The sequence below is a fragment of the Cebus imitator genome, unplaced genomic scaffold (assembly GCF_001604975.1).
Source record: "Cebus imitator isolate Cc_AM_T3 unplaced genomic scaffold, Cebus_imitator-1.0 Scaffold363, whole genome shotgun sequence".
Classification (NCBI taxonomy): domain Eukaryota; kingdom Metazoa; phylum Chordata; class Mammalia; order Primates; family Cebidae; genus Cebus; species Cebus imitator.
Window position 1 is genome coordinate 1,459,756 of NW_016107678.1, and position 14,130 is coordinate 1,473,885.

Below are 14,130 nucleotides of genomic sequence, written 5' to 3' on the forward strand. Positions count from 1 at the left end.
TTATTATTTGGGTGGCCAACAAATAATGTGAAACATAGAATTTTCATTAGAAATAGATTTTTGCTTGTATACATGTTCCCAATACCAATGCACTGAACTTTCTTGTCAATTCAGTAAGTCGAAAGAAGGCTAAGCAGTGATATTGAAACATAAATATTGAAAAGGAGACAATAATATTATTTGTAGAAAATGCTGCTGGAAGAATTGCCTCATGAAATATTTCAGGGATGCAATTGACAATATGGCAAAAAGAATACTTAAAATATGTAATGTCTTTGAGGCAATAATTCTAGTTCAAGAAATTTACTTGAAGTAAATAACCAGAGATATGAAAAAATATGTATGTGAAGAATGTTTATAATAACTTTCTCTGGTTAAAGAAAATAGAGTGCTCACTTTAGCAGCACATATACAGAGAATCTTCTATTTATGATGGTTTATCTTGTGGTTTTTCAACTTTACAATAGTGCAAAAGTGATAAACATTTGGGAGAAACCATACTTATTTCACCATGCCTAAATTCAGTAGCCAGCCATTGCTTTCAGTCAGATGCATATTTCAACATAATACTTCCTACCTATGATAAGTTTTTTGGAAAGTAACTGTATTGTAAGTCAATGAGCATTTGTACTAAAATTGTAATGACAGAATATTAACATAGTCCCTGAACAAAGATGACATGAAAATTTGTGAAGATTTCCACATTTTTCAGTTTGGAAATTGTTTGTCTTTTATTTTTGATAATTTGATTATTATTTGTCTTGGTGAGGCACCAAAGAACTCGCCAAGACAAATAATAATCAAATTATCAAAAATAAAAGACAAACAATTTTGAGAGCAGCAAGAGATAAGAAATACATTACATTCAATGGTTTTTTAATGCCACTATCAGTGGACTTCTCAGTAGAGACCTTGCAAGGAAGGAAAGAATGAGATGAAATATTCAAAATGCTGAATGAAAAAAAAAAAAAAATTGTCAATCAAGAATACTTTACCTAGCAAAGCAGTATTTTGGAAATGATGGAGACAATGGTAGCATCTTACAAAACAAGGTATTTACAAGATGTGCATAATATCAAAACCAGGATAATGACATTTATACAGTAAAGATACAGAAAATTTCCACCTCCAGAAAGATCCCTTGTGTTGTCCACCTTTCTGCCTACTTCTCTCCCCTCTTCCATTCCCTACCCCAGACACTATTAACCTATTATATTTTTATAATTATGTCATTTTAAGAAAGATATATAAGAAGAATCCTATAATGTGCAAGCTTTAGGGATTGGCTTTTTTCACTCAGCATAACTCCCTGAAAATGCATGCAATTTGCTGCATGTATCAATAGTTTATGTCTTGTATTGCTGAGTAGTACTCCATGTTGTGGATGTATTGGTTAGTTTAACCATCTGTCAATTGAAGGATGGCTGAATTGTTTCCAGGTGTTTTGGTTCTGGTGAATAAAGTTGTAACAAACATTAAAAAAAATGAAAGAAAAAAGAAATGAGGAAGAAATAAAAACATTCTTAGGTAAACAAAAGTTAGGGGAGTTTATCACCATTAGGCCTGCCTTACAGGAATTGCTAAAGGAACTGCTAATTGTTTAAAGAATTCAGTTCTTTAAACTGAAACAAAAGACTTCTAATAAATAACATAAAAGTTATAAATGCACAAGTAATACCAATGGCCTGAGTAATACAGAGCAATAATCAGAATACTCTAGGACTGTAATGTTGGTATGTAAAGTAATTTTATTCCCAGTACAGGGTTAAAGGACAAAAACAATAACTACTGGATTGAAATAAATTGTTGAGGAATACATACCATAAAATGATATAAATTCAGATACTAAAAATGAAAATTGTGTGTGTAGGGAAGTAAAAGTATAGATTTATTGTATGCAAAATTCCTCACTCTCAGCTTGAAATAGACAGTTATAAGAGGAAGATGTTCCATGTAAGCATCATGGTAAACAAAAACAAAAAAAAATCTATTGGAGACACACAAAAAATAAAAAAGATTCAAAAATTCAACTACAGAAAATTATCAAACCACAAAGGCAGGCAGCAAGAGAGGAAGAAACAAACTATCTACAAAATGCCACCTCTTGCTACTTTTATTTAGCATTGCAATGGAAGTCCTTCTTAGAGCAATAAAACAAGAGAAAGAAATAAAAATAAAATAAAGTAAAACTCAAATAAAAAAAGAAGTAAAACCATTGCTACTTGCTGATGGAATGGTCTTATATACAGAAAAAGCTAAAGACTATAACCAAAAACTGTTATAACTAATATCAAGTTTGGTAAAGTTGCAGGATACAAAATTAACACACAAAAATCAGTAGCATTTTTCTACACTGAAAACAACTTTCCAAAAAAGTAATCAAGAGAACAATCCCATTTACAACAGCTACAAAAACTTAAATACTTAGATATAAATGTAACCAAGGAGATGAAAGACCTGTACATTGAAAACTATAAAACATTAATTAAAGAAACAGAAAAGACAAAAATAAATGGAAAGATATTTCATGCTTATGGACTGGAAGAATTAATATTGTTAAAATGTTCACACTATTCAATGCAATCTATAGACTTAATATAATGCTTAACAAAATTCCAATGTCATTTTTCAGAGATGCAGAAAAAACAATTGTGAAATTCATATGGATCCAAAAAAAGTCTCAAATAGCCAAAGCAATTATGACCAAAAAGAACAAAGCTGGAGACATCACACTGCCCGATTTCAAACTATATTACAAAGTGTAGTAATCAAAACAGCATGGCACTGGTACAAAAATAGACACACTGACCAGTGAAAACAGAATGAAGAGCCCAGAAATGAACCCATACAATTATAGTCAATTCATTTTTGACAAGGTGCAAAGCATATGCAAAGGGAACAGGACAGACTCTTCAATAAATGCTGTTAGGAAAAGTGGACATTCACATGTACAAAAATGAAAGTGATTTTTATCTCACACCACATATAAAAATAAGCTCAGAATGTATCAAAAACTTAAGCATAAGACCTCAAACTGTAAAACTGCAAGAAGAAAACACAGGAGAAAAACTATACAACATTGGTCTGGGCAAAGATTTTTTAGATTTTACTTCAAAAGCACAGGCAACAAAAACAAAAATAGACAAATGAGATTACATCAGAATAAAACCTTCTGTGAAGAAAGGAAAAAAAAATTGATAGAATTGAAAGACAACCTATGGACTGAAACAAAATATTAGCAAGTCATACATTTGTTTAGGGATTAATATTCAAAATATATAAGGAACTCTATAGAAAGAAAACAATCTGATTAAGGGCAAGGAATCTGTACAGACATTTCTCAGAAGACCGCATACAAATGGCTAACAGATATATGAAAAAAGTTCACAACATCACTAATCATTAGAAAGATGCAAATTAAAACCACAATGAGATATCACCTTACACCTGTTAGAATGGCTATTTTCAAAAATATGAAAAATAAGTATTGGTGAGAATGTGGGGAAAACAGAACGCTTGTAAAGTATTGGTGACAATGTAAATTGGTAGAGCAATTATGGAAAACAGTTTGCAGGTTCTTCAAAAAACTAAAAATAAAATCATCATATAATTCAACAATCTAACTTCTACGTATTTTCTCAAAATATGTGAAATCAGTATGTTGAAGAAGTATCTGTGCTCTCACATTGATTGCAGCACTTTTGTGATAGTTAAGTTATGAAATCAACCTTGGCGTCCATCAGTGGATGAACAGATAAAGAAAATGTGGTACATAAACACACTGGATTATGATTCAGCCTTAAAAAGGAAAGAAATTCAGTCAATTGTGATATTAATTAACTTGGACAACATTATGCTAAGTAAAATAGGTCCAACACAGGAAAACAAATACTACATTTTTTCCTTTATATGTGGAAACTAAAATAATTGAACTCATAGAAACAGAGAGTAGAATGGTGGTTACCAGAGGCTGATGTGTAGAGGAAATGGGGAGATAGTAAAAGGGTATGAAGTCTCACTTAGGTAAGAAGAATATCTAATTTATTTTTTGAGATCTACTGCATAACACAGTGAAGATCCCTAATAGTTAAAAACTGTATATATTTCTATCATTCACTAAGAGAATAAATTCCAAGTGGCCTCATTATAAAAAAATGTTTATTTGAGGTGATAAATATGTTGATGAGCTTAATTTAATCATGTCACATCATTTAAAAAATCATAACATTATGGCCTTTAAATATATACAACTATAATTGATCAATACATAATTAAAACAAGAAAACCCAGGGGAAAATTGGGACTTAAGATACAGACCATTTATACTATAAGGTTTATAAAATGCTAACTTTTTTCTTTAAGACAAAAATTAAAAACAAATAAGACTTTAAGTTACCTAAAGAAAAAGAAAAATAGAAATATCTTTTATAGACCAAACAATAGAACTAATCAAATAATTTATAGTAAGCTTTTTAAATGAGATCAAAGGTGTCATAATATAATCAATCATGTGGATCAATTTATCTGACTACATATTGGTTGAGAAAGGCAGTCTGCCACAGCCCACAGCTTTCCTGCACAACTTTGCTCAGTGTGTCAAGTTACAAGGCCTAATCTCCTCTAGCCTGATGATGTTTCTGCAGATAGACTCCTACACAGTTAAGTATGTCAAGTCAACCACAGCATACCCACGTGACAGCTCAGGAGGGGCTTGTTTATTGCATATTATAAAAGATACTAAGCCCTTAGCCCTGGGTTGCAGCCCAACCAGGCCATTGCATCATCCCATGATATTTAGGGTCAGGAGAACTAGCACTACTACACGGATTCTTCTGCTGTTGCTGTGCTGTGAGTAATGACCTGTCTTGCTCTGACCAAATGTAATACTTTCAGTGCCTCTGCTATAAGGGTTGAGGTTTTTTCCCTAACCAATTCCTTGCTTTTTCACTTACCAGTTTGTGATGCTTCACTTCTTTGTGTTTGGTTTGTGCTTTCTTAACATGGAGCAATAAGAGTATATACCTCCTAGTTATTTTAAGGATTGAAATATTATATGTAAAACAATTAGAACATTGCCTGACACATAAAAAATGCCCATTAACTATTTAGCAATCACCATCATTTTTAACATCATCCCCATCATCATCATTAGAATCATGCAGTACAATCGCATTTAGTAAATTCTAGAAAATATGATATCCTTGCTAGTAAAACAGCAAGTTATAAAATGCTGAGCACTAATAGGAATAATTTAAAGTAACTGTTAAATCCGAATAGAAGGTACACTGGAGTTCCTTGTGCCAAACTTGAAAACTATATATAAGTTTAAAATTATATCAACATAAAAAGTTAACTTTAAAAAAGTGACTACAGTAAATATCAATCTGAATTTATTTATATACCTCTATATTAAATACATAATATACTTGCATATGTGTGTATATACACAAACATCATAAATATACTCATAAACACACGTCTTAATAGATAAAAATAAATAGGCTATCTCATCAGTCAATAGCAACCACACTTGATACAATTTAGAATTTTTTTGTGTGTGTTCCCTCAATAGTTTTCAAATTTTTAAATAGATATAAATTACGTTAAAATAGAAAAGGTAGATATTTTAAAAGAAAATGAAAAACTTTTAATTGTACTTTAGGTTCTGGGTACATGTGCAGATCATGCAGGATTGTTGCATCTGTACATACATGGCAAGGTGGTTTGCTGCCATGTAATCTGGTATAGATACCTATACCAGATATAGGTATCTCTCCCCTCATTATCCCTCCCCACCCTCCCCACCCCCAACTATCCCTCCCCTAGGTGCCCCCTACTGACCACAGTGTGTGATGCTCCCCTCCCTGTGTCCACGTGTTCTAATTGCTCATCACCCACCTATGAGTGATAACATACAGTGTTTGGTTTTCTATTCTTGTGTCATTTTGCTGAGAATGATGGTTTCCAGATTCATCCATGTCCCTATGAAGGACATGAACTCATTGGTTTTTATGGCTGCATAGTATTCCATGGTGTATATGTGCCATATTTTCTTTATCCAGTCTATCGATGATGGGCATTTGGGTTTGTTCCAGGTCTATGCTATTGTAAACAGTGCCACTAAGAACATACGTGTGCATGTGTCTTTATAACAGAACAATTTATAATTCTTTGGGTATATACCCTGTAATGAAATTGCTGGGTCAAATGGTATTTCTGTTTCTAGGTCCTTGATGAATCACCACACTGTCTTCCACAATGGTTGAACTAATTTACACTCCCACCAACAGTGTAAAAGTGTTCCTACTTCTCCACATCCTCTCCAGCATCTGTTGTCTCCAGATTTTTTTTAATGATTGCCATTCTAACTGGTATGAGACGGTATCTCAATGTGGCTTTGATTTGCATTTCTCTAATGACAAGTGATGATGAGCATTTTTTCATGTTTGTTGGCCTCATCAATGTCTTCTTTTGAAAATGCCTGTTCGTATCCTTCGCCCACTTTTCAATGGATTTATTTGTTTTTTTCTTGTAAATCTGTTTTAGCTCTTTGTAGATTCTGGATATTAGCCCTTTGTCATAGATGGGTAGATTGCAAAAATTTTTTCCCATTCTGTTGATTGCCAGTACGCTCTAATGATTGTTTCGTTTGCTGTATAGAAGCTCTGGAAACTCTTTTTATGGAAAGTTTTACATAAACAATGGCTTCAAAATACAGCTCCTATGTTTTTATATTTAAATGAAGAAATACAAATCAGACATTTTAAGAAATGTTAGTTGAAGAAGTCGGAAAAGTAGACACTCAGAAACTCATGATATTTAAGACTGAATAAATGTTACTGTGTATGAATTTTTGGGTTTCAACTTTGTTTGAACTCCAGAAGTTTACCACATTCTCAGTTTTAAATAATCATGTAGCTAAAGGAGATGGTGACTTGTATACAGACTGCCAGGCTTCACTTGATTAGATGAGGATATGTTCAAGGTGCATGGGGCAACTTTAATTACAAACGAACACTCTCATCAGAGGAAAAGATTTGGCACTGAATGGGAAAAACAGAATAGATGAAATTCCAGTAGTGCCAGCTAAAAACAAAAGGAGAATAAAAGAATCATCAGGAGTGAGGAAAAAAGAATAAAGCCTCAGCTGGCAGAATCTCAACAAGCAAATTTAGGTTCCAAAGGAGTACTCGTGGCCTGGTTCAGTTTTCTGATCCACCGCACAGATCTTACTGAGCTCCATGGAGTGAGGAGAATAATCTCCTTCATGAAAACTTTGCTGAAAATTTGTATTTTCTTCAAATGAGAAGGCTAATAAAGATGATTGTCATTCTCCCAAGTAGTACAAAAAGTACCAATATTAACATTTCTGCAGAAAAATTCATTTTCTCAATTAAACAATAAAAGCACATTCTAACACATGAATATATCTGAGCACTTTTAGCTATTGGAGGATTTATTCTATTCCTCTGTTCTTGGTTATAACAACTAAATAAATATTTAACAGACTTAAGAGAGCAAACTTGTTCCTAAAAGAAAAAAAAAGGTGTTAAATAAAAAAGTAATTCTAACTAACGAGAAACATTTTTCCTAAATAGAGTGACAGATGAAAAAAATCAGCATTTTCTTTCATATGAATATCCCAAGCAGATTTTGGTATTGAGTCAGAACAGGAGAAATCTATTACTGCAAACACATTCACAACAAGTAATTAAATATCAAAATCACCATAAGCAGGAAGTAAAATTCCTCATTCCTCATAACAGTAAGTCCCCTAGTAAGTGGTACTAAGGTTGGTTACTTCAGCAATTCAGTCTAGAGAGGACTCCACATGGCTTCTCTACTCTACTCAGGGACACAGGTTAATGGCTACATTTTCAAGCAACACATCCTTAGAAGGATGTTCAAAGACTGGCAGGATCAACTTGCTGTCTTGGGTCCCTTTTCCAGAAAGCATCCAGCACACATTCTATCACCACTCAGTGACGAGGGTTTTATCCCACTTGCATAGCTAAACCAGTGACTGCAAAGGGGGAAGGAACTGTATAACTGGCTTAAAATAATAGGTATTCAACCCATGGAATGCTCCATAATAACTAAAATGAAGATCCTGTTTACTAATAAGGGGTACAGTTTTCAGGTAGACTACCAGCAGTGTCTGCCCCAGGAGAGCTCCAGAGGAGAGTGTAAAACGCAAGCCAAATTCTCTACCATCCTTTATGAGCCCTGTGCTCCTTCTCTGCAGCTTTATCTGCTGCTTTCTGAATAGACCAAGCACTTAAATTGATCTTATCTTTGAAATTTCAGTCCCTTCCTCCTATATTGAATTTTTCACCACTTTTTTCTTATCTTTCAAAGCCTAGTTCAAAGGCAGCCTCATCTGCTTCTTCATAATGGAGTGCACCCCTCCTTTTTCTAGCCTGCCATGCTTTGGAACTTCTCTATTTGGCACTTTTGCTTTCCTGCTTTATATCAGTCATATCATATGTCTCTCACCACAGTGGAGTGAAACCTCCTTGAAAACAGAAATGGTGTCACTTTATTCTTTTATGTGTGATTCCAGTGTTTTCAATGTAAAAGGTATTTAATAAACAGCTATATAATTCATCTAAAAAGTCATATTTCTGAAATCACTCAGTAAAATTCCACACCAAGACCCCGACACTGCCATCCTCAATTTTTTTTTTAAATGGGTAAAACGAGAGATCACCTTGAAACTAATTTAAGAGTAAGTTCAAATTAGCTGCAAATATTTATTGCATCTTTTGCTTATCTATTTTAGAGAAATACATTTACATTTTTTAAAACACCCAGTAGAACCACAGTAGTCTATGTTATTGAATTTTTGGAACACTTTTGCTGAGAAGCAAAAAAAATGCTCTTATGTGACTCATCAGATTCTGCTCTGACTCTGTTTTCTTCCATTTATCAAGTTTTATTAAGTTTTGGTCTTCTTCGGGTTTATTATAATAATTATTCCCTCATTTAATAATATAACTTTCAAAATAAGTCTCAGATAAGTCAAATATTGTGAGATTAAAGTAACAATACGAACAAAAACATCTCTCCAATGAAGTTAGAATCCTGGTTTAAAAGATTTCTGGAAAGGAGACAAACATTTAGACCAGGTCAAAGGAAAAGTTAACCAATTAGCAAAAGATAAACATGACTCTAAATGTTCCATACTGTATCTTGAACCCCTTTCAATTTTATTATTCAACAGAGATAAAACTAGACTTTCTAGGGGGAATAGTTGAACTTATGAATCTTAATAGGAAGCTGAGTATGCCTTTCCTATAGAAATCAAGAAAGCCAGATGCTCAAGATAAGAAGCCTCTTCCAGTTAGGGTGTGAGTATGTGCCATAGGCCAGATGCAGTAGGTTGGAACTGTGATCCAGCAACTGGTGATAAAGAGGGAATCCATTTCTGGAAAACAACAGTGGCAATGGTGCCACCACTATGGCCAGTGTCTACAAGATGCCTTATGAGCTACTAGGTCCAGGATCCAGGGTCCAGAATGGTCTGCACCAGGGTCCTCACAAGGCTGGTTCTGGTGGCCTGGCCTCTCTGTATTCCTGCGTGCTTCCCAACCTGTTTCTCTAGCTTTCTCAGAAATTCTACCAGCATCTCAATATCCATTCAAATTCCTGTTTTAAGTGAGTCTGTTACCTGTGGATAAGAACCATGACCAGTATTTTATGTAAATACTTCAAATACAAATACTCATATTTGTGTAGCACTGAACAATCTTAAATTGCTTTTAAGTCACTACTTTATTTTTACTTGGAAATTGCAAAGGTTCTTATTTTCTTTTTTGTTTCTTACTTATGAAGCTAGGTCAAAAAGTTTTGATGGTATTTTTTTTTTTTTTTTTGCCTAAAACTTTTCTACACTCTTTTAAAGGAAGAAGTTCAGAAGTGCATATAGAACTCATATGAAATTCTATAAATGCTAAAGATAAAATGATTATCACTGACCTTCAAATATCCCATATAGACCAGATGGATTAAAGATGTTTTTTGGTACTTGAAAGGTCAAATGATTTTCTCTTGTTCAGCTTTTAAGCAAGCATGGCATTGCATTTTATATGCATGAATATAATCATGCCCTGCATAACAACACTTTGGTCAATGATGGACCACCTATGTAACTGTTTTCCATAAGATTATAATGGAACTGGAAAATTCTCAGTACCTAGTGACATCATAGCCATCATAAAGTCACAATGCAATGCATTACTCATGTGTTTGTGGTGATGCTGGTCTAAAAAAAGCTGCTGCACTGCCAGTCATATAAAAGTGTAACAAGTATAATGACATACAGTACATAATACTTGATAATGACAATAAACAACCATGTTACTGGCTTACATATTTACTATACTATCCTTTTTGTTATTTTACAGTGTACTCCATCTACTTACAAAACAAAAGTTAACTGTAAACAGCCTCAGGTGCTTCCTTCAGGAGGTGTACCAGAAGAAGGCATTGTATCCTAGGAGATACATCTCCATGCATGCTATCGCTCCTAAAGAACTTCCAGGGGGATAAGAAGTGGAGGTGGAAGGCAGTGATATTGATGATCCTGACCCTGTGTAGGCCTCAGCTAATGAGTGTGTTTGAGTCTTCATTTCTTAACAAAAAAGTTTAAAAAGTAAAAATAGAAAAATAGAAAAAAGGTATAGAACAAGGATATACAGAAAGTATTTTTGTGCAATTATACAATGTGTGTTTCAAGCCAAGTGTTATTACAAAAGAGTCAAAAAGTTAAAAGAAAAAAAAAAAAACCTTTTAAATTTAAAAAAGTTACAATAAGCTTAGGTTAATTTATTATTAAAGGGCCGGGCGCGGTGGTTCACACCTATAATCCCAGCACTTTGGGAGGCCGAGATGTGTGGATCACGAGGTCAAGAGATCAAGATCATCCTGGTCAACATGGTGAAACCCCATCTCTACTAAAAATACAAAACTTAGCTGGGCATGGTGGTGCAGCCTGTAATCCCTGCTACACGGGAGGCTGAGGTAGGAGAATTGCTGGAACCCAGGAGGCGGAGGTTGCAGTGAGCCGAGATCGCGCCATTGCACTCCAGCCTGGGTAATAAGGACAAAACTCCATCTCAAAAAAAAAGAAAATTATTAAAGAAAATTTTTTCATAAATTTAGTGTATCTTAAGTATACAGTGTTTATAAAGTTTACAGGAGTATTCAGTAACAAAGTAGGCCTTTGCATTAACTCCTATAGAGGAGTACTTCTTTTCATCTTTCATACTGTGTTTTATTTTACCTTTTCTATGTGTAGATATGTTTCTATACTCAAATACCACTGTGTTGCAATTGCCGACAGTATTCAGTACAGTAACATGTTGTACAGGCTTGTAGTCTGGGAGCATTAGGCTATAGCCTATACGCTCCATATAGCCTAGGTGCATAGTAGGCTATACAATTTAGGCTTCTGTTAGTACACTCTGTGATATTCTCACTACAATGAAATTACCTAATGATGCATTTCTCAGAACATAACCCCATTGTTAAGTGACATATGACTGTAAATAATGTATTTTAATAATGGGGATGGCACATTATTTTGTTGTAAATATTCTACATGTATCTTTTCACGTGGGAGTTTATGTTTTTGTACCAAATGCACAGTGTGAAGTCTTTATTTTTGACCTTTTGCCTCAAGCACCTCAAAGAACAACAAATATTTGAGAAAATTAGTCTGTTTTAAATTCAACGGAACACTAGAACTTCAAACAGCCTAGCTGTTGCTCTCAGAATAAGAACCTTGCTAATTTATTAGAACTAAGAATTTTGGTATGTCACAATGGTACACAAATAAACAATACATTTTGCTTTTTCTATCAAAATTATATGAGAAAACACACTATTAATAGCAATATAAATTCTTATTGTAAAATGATGAGTAAGGCACACAAAAAGACAAAGAGGTTATTGTCCATCTGGGCTCTCTCGAGTCTCGTTGGCTGTGTCTCAGAGGTTACACTTGCCTTCCTCATCATATTCTTTCCTACACCCCCTCAGTCATCTCTCCCCTTCATTGCCTGCTCTGTGGCCAGAGAAGCTGACTTGTGGCTGCGGTTGGTATCTCCTGTGCTCTCTTGCTTGCCAGTTTCATTCAGGCCAATGGAATTCACATTCAGAAGATAAGAGAGTGAAAGGAGTAAGAGGATGTGGTATTTCTGTCTTGTTCCTTCTCTGCTTTTCTTCTGGCCAACATCTTTAAATAGCCACTCCCTTCCACAACTAGAACTCCCACTGGGCAACTCCTCTTCAGTGGTTCCCACTTCCGCTGGATTCTGATGACTCTTATTTTCTTTCCTAGTGCCTTTGGTGCAAAGGGTAGGAAAGACTTTTCCATTTGCTCTCTGTGAGTACCTCATCATTACCTCTTTATTCTTTTAGTCTGGCTTTACACCTGAGCAAGTAGTTTCTCAATTATGTCTCTTCCTTTGAACACCCAGGGTATATTCTATTTTCTTTCAAAACCCTAACTGCTTACAGGACCAAACTACCTAATGTATTTCACATGAACTACGGTCTTGTTTTTATCCTTTCAACTCAGGAACCTGTCTTGTTAACATATTAGATTTATACTTTAGAGAACATGGAATCAAAGCTCCAGGAAGACATCATAAAATCAGAATGATAATTTATTAAAATACAATAATGAATATTGTTGTAAGGAGGAGTGGGAGCCTTAGTCTTCTTGCCAGTTTACTTTTTTACTTTTTGCATGAGAAACCAACTTTTATAATAAAAATATTTAAAAATATGTTTGCTAAGTCTAGATTCAGACTAAGGGGAGTCATTATTCAAATATTTGACCTCACCCTAACAAAGCCTTGGACCTCTTCCACTGCCTTTATACTCTCCAGAGATACAGGGTAGAAGACCAACGTAGTCTATCCCCTGAAAAGTGCCTCACTCTGCACTATCAAAATTAATCTCACTGACTCACTTTCACTAAGTTTTTAAAGCAACAAATATGACCCCATACCCCAACCAATTCCCTTCCATATACACAGCTATGATCAGTGCATTTCTTCTTTAGAAATTTTTCTATTATATAATCAAATCATGAGTTAAGGGCTACTCTGTCTCAGTAGAGTGATTTTTATTCACTCATGCTTTCCACAAATATCTGACGAGCATCTTCAATGCATCTGGCAGCTGCTGGGTTTAAGAACATACCCCGAAGAATAAATTCACTCTCTTCTCCATTGTGTGATACTTTCTCATTCTTGATGCCAGAAAGCACACTTATATCCTTCATAGCAAGTTCTTTAGGGACACCACACAGTATTTCCCAGCTACTGACAATACATTTTTTTCCTACATAAATACCAAAGAATAATCTAATCAGTGCCAGAGCAGTACAAAAGAAAAAAATAAAATGTTTACAGAACCATTTCAACATTCTAAATATCCTGATTTTTACCAACAAAATAACTATGTTTGCTAATAATTTAACCAAGTTCAGATTTATCTTTTTAATGTATAGTCTCCCATTTAACTATGAAATGTGTATGTCCTGGTTGCCATTAGAACTTAGAGTTGGTCCAGATCAAATTGCAAGCTAGTAAATCTGTCCTCTTCATCTCCAGCTTCATCAAACCATCTACGAATGAACGGTTCTACTTCATCACGCTGTGCTTCCATATGCACATTCACATACACAGCCAGTACCTTGTCCTCCTCTCTGATCATTCAGCGGTGCCTTCACTAGCTTACCTGCTTCTCTTGGTCCTCTGTACTGCACACCTCACTCAGCAGTAAAAGTGGTAACTTAAAAATGTAAACCTGATCAAGTCACTCCCTGGGCTTGAATTCCAGATCTCTTACTTCCTAGCTGTGTGGCCATAAGCAAAGTAGTTCCTTGTCTGTGCTCCCTCATCTGTAAAGTAAGGATGTTTCTAGTCCTTCCTTCACTGCATTGTTTTGAATACTCAATGAGGAATCCATGGGGGAAAGTTTAAATCAATACCAGGCATAAGTAAACTAGCTATTATTTTAGACTGGCAAAAGTTTTTTTTTTTTTTTTTTTTTTTTTTTTTTTTTTTTTTTTTTTTTTTTTTTTTTTTTTTTTTTTTTTTTTTTTTTTTTTTTTTT

At 34.4% G+C, this 14,130-nt stretch overlaps 1 non-coding gene across 1 annotated transcript; it reads left to right on the forward strand.

The window, feature by feature from the left end:
• The first annotated feature begins 607 nt into the window (after nucleotides 1-607).
• Nucleotides 608-709, forward strand: LOC119467997. The gene has a single exon (XR_005196629.1). It is a non-coding gene; the product is annotated as a U6 spliceosomal RNA (small nuclear RNA).
• The last annotated feature ends 13,421 nt before the right edge of the window (nucleotides 710-14,130 follow it).